Consider the following 9264-nt stretch of genomic DNA (forward strand, 5'->3'; position numbering starts at 1 on the left):
ATTTCCCAAATTTTGATGACCATTTAGCTTTCGTAATGATAGTGCTGTCTGTTGATCGTGGTGCTGAAATACATTGTAATTATCTGAATGAGAATGTTCGTTACTCAAGATGTTGGATTTTCATGCCTTGCAATGCCTGTGATTTCTCTTCAGAACTTAACAAGGATGGAATACAGTGAATCAGGAAATCACAAATTTAGCTAAATCTAAATTTGAAGAAACGTACAATAGAATGTTTTGAAGAAAAAATTTAGATTGTCTGTTTGGTAATTAAAGGGACAGACCCCAGTTTTTAAACACCTTAAGGCATATTTTTCACCTAGACTCTAGTTTCAACCCATAAAAATGGACACTAAGTTTGCTTAATTTACAAACCTGTAACAAATTTGGATACAACTGAGTGAAACAAGTGTGATGTTGAAATACCCTTAAAAATAGACTAACCGTCAACCGTCAACATATTTTTAAAATATGAAAAATGCATTTTGTGGTATTAGAAACACCAGGATGAGCAGAAACACCTCGATTGTACGGAAATGGATGATCTAAACAATAAAATGTAAGTAAAGTTTATTTCAGTGATCATAAACAGCTGTATTAGTGAAAAATATGTCATAGTGTTTAAAAACTAGGGTCTGTCCCTTTAATTGAGCACACAACAATGGTTATATCATAATGATTGAAGTATAAGTATAGCAAACTTTTTTTCTTCTTATTTTGCATGAGCTACAACAACTTGCTCTGAATGTGCACGTTAAACAATCCTTCCTTCCTTTCTTTTCTCAACAGTTGCTAATTAAGGCTTTTTGTACTACTGTGTCCGTTTGAAACGAGCCGACACCCACTGGTTGGGGTGTCGTTAAAATGTTTATTCATTTAGGGGATAACCCTACTGTGTTTTCCGATTTGGGGACGTATATCGGTGGTTTTACTGTCGCAAATTTAGTTTGATAAAACCACCGATATACGTACGCAAATCGGAAAACACAGTAGGGTTATCCCTATTCTAATTAAACTGTTTGCTGGTTGATTTTAAATAGGAAATTGTCACATTTGTAGTAAGAATAAGCCTATAAACGTCACCAGCTGGTGACGTCATTAGGCAGCGCATTAACAGATGATGGGTGGTCGGACAGTTAGCGGCTCGAACATAGATGTGTAATTTGACATATTTAATCTGCTCTCATGATTAGATAATGACTAATAAAGAATAATATGTTCATTTCTGACATAAAAACTTCTCAGTATTTAACGACTTCTGTACGTAATATGAACGCTACAGAAATTGTCTTTATGACGTCATTACAAAACAACCCTGTTCCTCGCTTAACCTATGACTTATTTCTGCCAGAAAATTTGCGACCGGCATATCGGTGATTTTACCACCTGAAATTTTTAGCAGGGATCCAATCAGATTTGTTCTTACAAATGTGTTGAATTAGAATCATTTATTCATTCATTTAAATGCTGCTGTTACTGATTTGGAATAAAAGGCCTCCGAGAATCGAAAATTTGCATAAACCATTTATGGGTTACGCCAAAATCAAATTCAGGTAACCCATTTCGTTTATAGGTAACCCATCATGAACACATAAATGATGTCATAAATTCAGTGCACAAACGGGCGAGACGTAGCTCAGTGGTAAAGCGCTTGCTTGATGCGTGGTCGGTCTGGGATCGATCCCCGTTGTTGGGGCCCATTGGGCTATTTCTTATTCCAGCCAGTGCACCATGACTGGCATATGAAAGGCTGTGGTACGCTTTTTTTAAAAATGAAAAATGTCAATCAACATTTTTCATTTGGGGAGTACACTTTTAGACGGGGGGGGGGGGGGGGGGGGCACTTCAGTGATCAAAAGTGTACGGTTTGTTATACGCTCAAATGCAAAAGTTGGGCTAACATTTGGAAGGCCCAATAATTTTTGTCCATCCACTAAACAATGTCAGTAAATGTTACTGGCATTGTGAATGTCACAATATATTTTTGGCAGTAAGGTAGACTGTCGTTTTGGGGGAACTAGCAGAACGACAGTGGCATACTGAATGTCTAATCTTTTTCTGAAGCAACATGTCACTATTAAATGATGGTGTTTCAGCGCTGAAACATATACACAAGACATGATTCTTTTTATTATCCATAACAAATTGTAATGTCTTGTGATTAAAAGCGTTGACAAAAAAATGAAAAATGTCAATCAAAATTTTTCATAAGGAGGGGGGGTCGTGTATATCTCCTAGGAAACAATATTGCAGGGCAGATTTAACGCAAATTATAGTGCCAGCGATATCTCCTACAAAAGATTTTAATGGATGATAAAACTCAATTAGCGAATATAAAGTCAGCACAAACGTCCGCAAATGGTCAAAGACAACATAGTTATCCCCTAAGTGACCCTAACCCTTGTATAAAAAATATTGGGTTATTTACCGAGTATTGCCTACAAGAAGGAAATGTTTTACTTAACGATGCACTCGACACATTTTAGTTTACGGTTATATGGCGTCAGACATATGGTTAAGGACCACACAGAGATTGAGATAGGAAACCAGCTGTTGTCTCTTCATGGGCTACTCTTTTCGATTAGCAGCAAGGGATCTTTTATATGCACCATCCCACAGACAGGATAACACATACCATGGCCATTGATATACCAGTCGTGGTGTACTGGCTGGAACGAGAAATACCCCAATGGGCCCACCAACGGGGATCGATCCTAGACCAACCACGCATCAAACGTGCGCTATACCACTGAGCTGTGTCCCACCCCTTGTCTACAAGAATGCATCCAGTTATACAAAATCAATTTAATGTATTACTTTTTCTTGCCCACTGGACAGTGTTATCCAGCTTTTGCACAGTGCTAGATAAATCTATCCGACCCGAAGTCTAGACGATTTCTACGTACGTGTGACCTCATAACTCATGCTTTATAACGACTGACGTTATAACTCATGGTTTTCAGAATTCTGTTTGCCATTTCACGTTGTAAAAATTGTTTTAAAATTATTTAAACAAATTAATATTTTCAACTTTATATTTATTTGTAAGTTGTTACATTTTTATGTCATTGCATGAGATGGACTATATTTTTCCTGCGTATGATTAAATGAGTTTGTAGGTAAAATGTTTACAAATCGTCTTAACCTTCGCTTACAAAATTAATGTTTTGTTACTGAAATTAAATGGGCAAGAAAAAGAATCGATCACCGTTGTGAGGTATAAATAAGGCAATTCCAACCCTCGGGGACAAAATGTTTCTGTAATGGCCTCGGTAAACCTCGATCCTCACAAAAAACAGTTTGTCCCTTGGGTTGGAATTGCCTTCTCTATACCTCAAAACGGTGATACATTCTATTAGTCTTCTCATATCCTTTTTACAGCTTCAAATCTGACGGGTGCATTTTCAATAGATTTTGGGGTTATTTATTGTCTACAAGAATACATCCAGTTATACAAAATCAGTTAAAAGTATTACTTTTTACTTCTCGGGACAGGATTTAGCCCAGTCGGTTGAGTGCACGCTTGAGGTGCTTGCGTCGCAGGATCGAACCACCTCGGTGGATCCATTCAGCTTATTGGTTTTTTTCTCATTCCAACCAGTGCTTTCTTGTCTGTGGGGAAAGTGCACATAAAAGATCCCTTGCTGCATTAGGAAAAATGTAGCGGGTTTCCTCTGATGATTACGAGTCAGAATTACCAAATGTTTGACATCTTAATTCATCAATGTGCTCTATTGGCGTCGTTAAACAAACAAAACTAACTTTTTTTTTACTTCTCGTATCCGTTTAACAACTTCAAATCTGACTGGTGCATTTTCAGCGGATATCAGTTGTTAAAATATTCACTTTCCTTATGTTATTCAGTGTAAATGGGTGGCTGGTTCATACAGGTAATCTTGTGATACTTGGTTTGAGATGAGACTAAAGTGGCCTGTTAAACCAGGTGGTTGCTATACACAGGCCATTATGTGATGTGATATCATGAGAAATACATTTTCATTCATTTCAACTTATTTTCGTGATTGTATCCAATTAAGGTTCAAGCACGCTGTCCTGGGCACACATCTCAGCTATCTGGGCTGTCTGTCCTGGGCCCCTTTCCACGAAGCGATCTTAGCACTAAGATCACCTTAGTGCATAAGGTAGCTATGCACTTAAGGTGATCTTAGGGCTAAGATCACTTTGTGGAACGGGGCCCAGGACAGTGAGTTAGTGGTTAGTGAGAGATAAGAGGATGTAGTGGTCTTGCACCTACCCACTGAGTCGTTAAAACTCGCTCTGGGTGGAAGCCGGTACCGGGCTGGGAACCCGGTACCTACCAGCTTTATGTCCGATGGCTTAATACACATGTATATACATGAAATGGAGCCATTTGAGGTCTTATGACGTATAAATTCTTCTCCTGTGTTCTTGTTGTTTTTTGTTGTTATAATGACGGTTGTTAATTGTATATTTGATTTTTAAAATGTATATAATGGAAATTATTTTAAAAAAAGAAACGTTTTATTGATGTATATTTTATAATGTAACATAGCTAAAAGCTGAATTTATTTGTTTTTGTTTTGTTGGATTTTTTTTTAAAGAAAAAGTATTGTGCTGTAATCTGTATGTTATATACAACTGCCGTATGCTAATGCAGTACAGTGGATATATCCCATTGATTGTAATCTGGTGAAAGTTCTGTGACGTTACGGTTTTCCGTCAGTTTATCAAACTGTTGTTCTTTTGTAGTAATGTTTGGAGGTTTTGTTTTGTTTTGTTTTGTTGCTTACCTGTATATTAATTTTTAAGAATGGAGAAGAAAAAAAAAGATAATGCATTAAAAAAATATGGTTACCAAAACTGACGTCATAACTATATTTTTCTTACAGTCTGTTGAATTACATATTCCCCAAGTTACCATTTCACATTGGATCATTCTTTTTAAAAATTTATGGTCAAGTATGGCCTGTAAATGTTTCATTTTTAACCTCAGGCTAACTCCTTCGGTCAAAAATGATACATTTGCGGTCATCAAATAGAAAATAACACCCGCAAATCTAAAAACTCCATATGGTTATCTCCCAATTGAATGTCAGTATCATGGTTAATTGCCTGAAACTAGGACTCAGGCTTTTCGTTGCAGGCACTATTTACATCTCTGTATTTGTTATCTCATTTCTTTCCAGTTGTATAGATAAATATCAACTTGTTGCAAAATATGCAATAGTCCCCAATTTATCTTCTTGGTGGGTTTTTTTTTTTTCTCTTCATTTTTTTGTTTTTTAAATATTAAATTTTTGGAACAAATGTATGTATATATAATAATGATGGATAAAAAGCTATTCAGTTTGAATGAATAAATAAAATTGAATTTGTTTTTTTTTTCAGATTTTTTTAGAATCTGTTTTAATTAACGTTAAAACTTATTAATCGGAAGGAAAAAAAATAATTCTGCTATGTTCAAGGCTTGGAAACTATATGTCTGTCAGACAGACAGATGGACTGACAGATACAATACAGATAAATGGCGAAGGAAGGTGCCAAAAAGTAAGGGTGTGTGTGGGGAGGGGGGCACATTTTTATATTTACACCCTTTTACACTATTATAAGAGCAATATATCTGAAAAGTGTGGGGGGGGACATTCCTTCCTCCCTCCCTCTCTCCTCCCCCCCCCCCCCCCCACACTTCCTACGCCAGTGCAGATGACAGACAAAAAGCAACCCCTTCAATTACCCATGGCAATCGGCAATGCTGTAGAGATTGCCGTAGAGTTTTTAATTCTCCACCGCATTTTTTTGCCTTTGACAGTATTCAGGTGGGCGTTTTTCAGTGGCATGTTTAGTTGTTTTTTTGTCATGGATATTTTCTTAATTGTAGGGGTTGAGAAAGACAGACAAAACCTACAGTCCCCTCCGATTGGACGAGTAGGGGTTTAATAAAAAGAACTAGATAAACTTAAAGTGTTTGGGCAGAATCTCTGTTTTACTGGTATCAACAGCACACTGTTTAGTCATATGTCTTCGTCTGTTAAAAACAGTAATAGTTTGTGTTCTCTATTGTGTACTACATGCAGTGCATTGTCAGCTATGGTGAATTATATTTTGTACCTTTTCAATCTACAAATCAAATGCTGAATAAATCTTGTTTATTTGTCTTGTGGCTTTATTCATCTGTTTGCTTCTTCATTTTTCTTTTTTTGAAAATACATTTTTAACAAGAGTTTCAGTGAGGTACATGTATATGATACACCTGTCAGGAGTTTGATGAAAAGTAGGTCATGGTGACCTGGTTATGATACAGGACTTGCCACTAGCCCAAGTTGTACTTACAAGCAAGGTTTGATGATTCTATATAATTTGATACTGAAGAACATGTTTGACATCCAGTAGCCGATGATAAATAAATTGATGTGCTCTAGTAGTAGTGTTGAACAAAACAAACTTTTTGATAAGAAGATATAGCCTGAACAAGGATTTCCTTTAATCTGCAGTAATTTATGAAAAATATGTTCGCAGTGGTTATAGTACGCAACACACTGCCATCCCAAGTTAGTTTTCATGCGAGGTTTGACGATCCTATATAAATTGGTAAGTAAGATATGACCTTAACAAGTATTTCCTTTAATGTGCAGTATTGTATTAAAATTAGGTCGCAGTAACCTACATGTAGTTATGGTATGCGACACCGCAATACCAGGTTGTACTTGCATGCTAGATTTTATGATTCTACATGAACCGATAAGAAAGATGTGGCCTGGACAAGGCTTTTTTTTAATGTGCATTAACATATGAAAAATAGGTTGCAGTGACCTAGTTATGGTATGCGACACTGTCATCCCAAGCTGTATATTTGCATACAAGGTTTGGTGATCCTATATAAATTAATAAGAAAGATGTGGCCTGGCCGAGGCTTTCCTTTAATGTAAAGTAATAATATGAAAAATAGGTTGCAGTGACCTAGTTATGGTATGTGACACTGTCGTCCCAAGCTGTATATTTACATACGAGGTTTGGTGATCCTATATAAATTAATAAGAAAGATGTGGCCTGGCCGAGGCTTTCCTTTAATGTGCAGTAATGTATGAAAAATAGGTTGCAGTGACCTAGTTATGGTATGTGACACTGTCGTCCCAAGCTGTATATTTGCATACAAGGTTTGGTGATCCTATATAAATTAATAAGAAAGATGTGGCCTGACCGAGGCTTTCCTTTAATGTGCAGTAATGTATGGAAAATAGGTTGCAGTGACCTAGTTATGGTACGTGACACTGCCATCCCAGGCTGTACTTGCATTCGAGATTTGATATGAATTGATAAAAAAGATGGCCTGGACAAGGATTTACTTTATTGTGCAGTAATGCATGAAAAGTATGTCATGGTGAACTAGTTATGGTATGCGACACGCTGCCATCCCAAGCTGTATATGGCATGCAAGGTTTGATTATCCTATATGAATTGATAAGGAAGATATGGCCCGGACAAGAATTTCCTTGCATGTGCAGGAATGCAAGAAAAGTAGGTCACGTTGACCTCGTTATGGTAAGCGACACTCTGCCATCTCAACTTGTACTTCCATGCAAGGTTTGATGATCCTGTATGAAATTGAATTGAAGATACGGTTCGGACAAGGATTTCCTTTCAAGTTCAGTAATGTATAAAAGTAGGTCGTGGTGACCTAGTTATGGAATGCAATACAACACCGTTCCACATTGTAAAATACCTGTAAGAAATCAAGCATTGTGGTTGGCTAATTACAAGTGGTTCATGCTACGATATACCATCTCCGAAAGTCAATGTACCTACTGTAACGTTGTTCACGCGTATTCCCAGTCTGGAGCTCCATGCGGTAAGACGTGTTTGTTTCGCTTGTGCACACTACATGTGCTTTCGTGTGCTCGACTTGGGGATCCTTCGTCAGCGAAATGAAGTTTTCTACTGGGATGTATGCGACCATTGGAACTGATTGAACGCTTGAACGCTTCTCGTTTCGACAGCCTGCACCACCAGGTTGGATTCTTTTTTAGCGAGATTCCTTGCCTCCACGTCATTTCTCCGTCTAGTTGTCGACTTGTTTTTTTTGTGACTCGTATGACGGCCATTCTGCAGAACGCCACGGTTGTTCGCGTTTAGTCTCTACATGTCCGAGCCTGTCCTAGCAGCACTGGAAGATTGACCGCCCCACTCTATGAAGAAACAGGAAGCGGGGTCGGCTCCTACTACTCTTTTTCTAAACTTTACCTTGCTTTATGGTGATACCATCTCGTATCCTCCAGAGTCAGGCCCGTCCGCACCACTATACCAACCCATGACGACTGGACTATACCCTAGTCTCATACTCTCTCTCGTTCAGACGGATCCAGCTTCTCAAGATCTGTATTTCAGCACAGCACTACACCTTCAACGTCTATCGACTGTCAATCTAGGGGTTTTCTTGACAGGATGCAACCCATCTCGTCCCTTTAAGCTGTGCACCCAAACGGCCTTAACGAGGCCACTCGCGTGGACATATCGATCGGACTTTAAACTTTTAGATCTGCGTTCAAAATTTTATGTCGAAATTACTATTTTTATTTTATTTAATATTATTAAATAGTCTGATCCTCTCTTCTTTCTCTTATTTAATTTTGGACTGTCCTAATATTTGGCCGAGCAGTCAATTCTTTTTATTTTTGGCTTGAAACCTTTTTATTTTTTTTATTTATTCCATTAACTTTTTTACTAATTGCTATTTTCAAAATTCTGCCCAGTGTTGGAATGTTTTTATTATTTAAGCATATTGAACAGAAAATCCAGTTACGTTTGGTGCATATATGACACCACACTCCGCATTGGTTTCACTACGCTGGCTTATCCAGGTCAAAAACACAGCCATGATTTTGAAAGTGGAACACTTTTGATGGGCTCGTACCAATCTCGGTTTTCATTGGCTTATCACAAGTATAGAATTCCCCAACAAGAGATCACATGAGATTTCGCAATTTTTTAACAAATTTAACTGTCTTGATTGAGGGGTCATCTCATATCTCCAAAACATATTTATATCCATAGAGGTATGGTACAACGCCTTTCCAGGGGTCAGTGAGTTGGGGATTTGCCTTGAAATTTTGACAGTGGCCTGCTGTTGGCATACGCGTTACATGTAAGGGGGTGTTACTAATTACGTAACGCTCTAGGGTTAGAGGAAGAGGGTACTGTGTTCTATTTACGTAAAAATTTTCAAGACTATATGTTATTTTTATTCATTATGTAGACCTAAAAAGGTTTTTTTTTGGAAATGCGCGG

The 9264-nt window shown here is 37.6% G+C and overlaps 1 long non-coding RNA gene across 1 annotated transcript; it reads left to right on the top strand.

The window, feature by feature from the left end:
- Positions 1-527: 527 nt before the first annotated feature.
- Positions 528-1223, top strand: LOC121377611. The gene is made up of 2 exons (XR_005958635.1): positions 528-866; positions 994-1223. It is a non-coding gene; the product is annotated as an uncharacterized LOC121377611 (long non-coding RNA).
- Positions 1224-9264: the final 8041 nt, after the last annotated feature.

This window comes from Gigantopelta aegis, chromosome 7, assembly GCF_016097555.1.
Source record: "Gigantopelta aegis isolate Gae_Host chromosome 7, Gae_host_genome, whole genome shotgun sequence".
Taxonomy (NCBI): domain Eukaryota; kingdom Metazoa; phylum Mollusca; class Gastropoda; order Neomphalida; family Peltospiridae; genus Gigantopelta; species Gigantopelta aegis.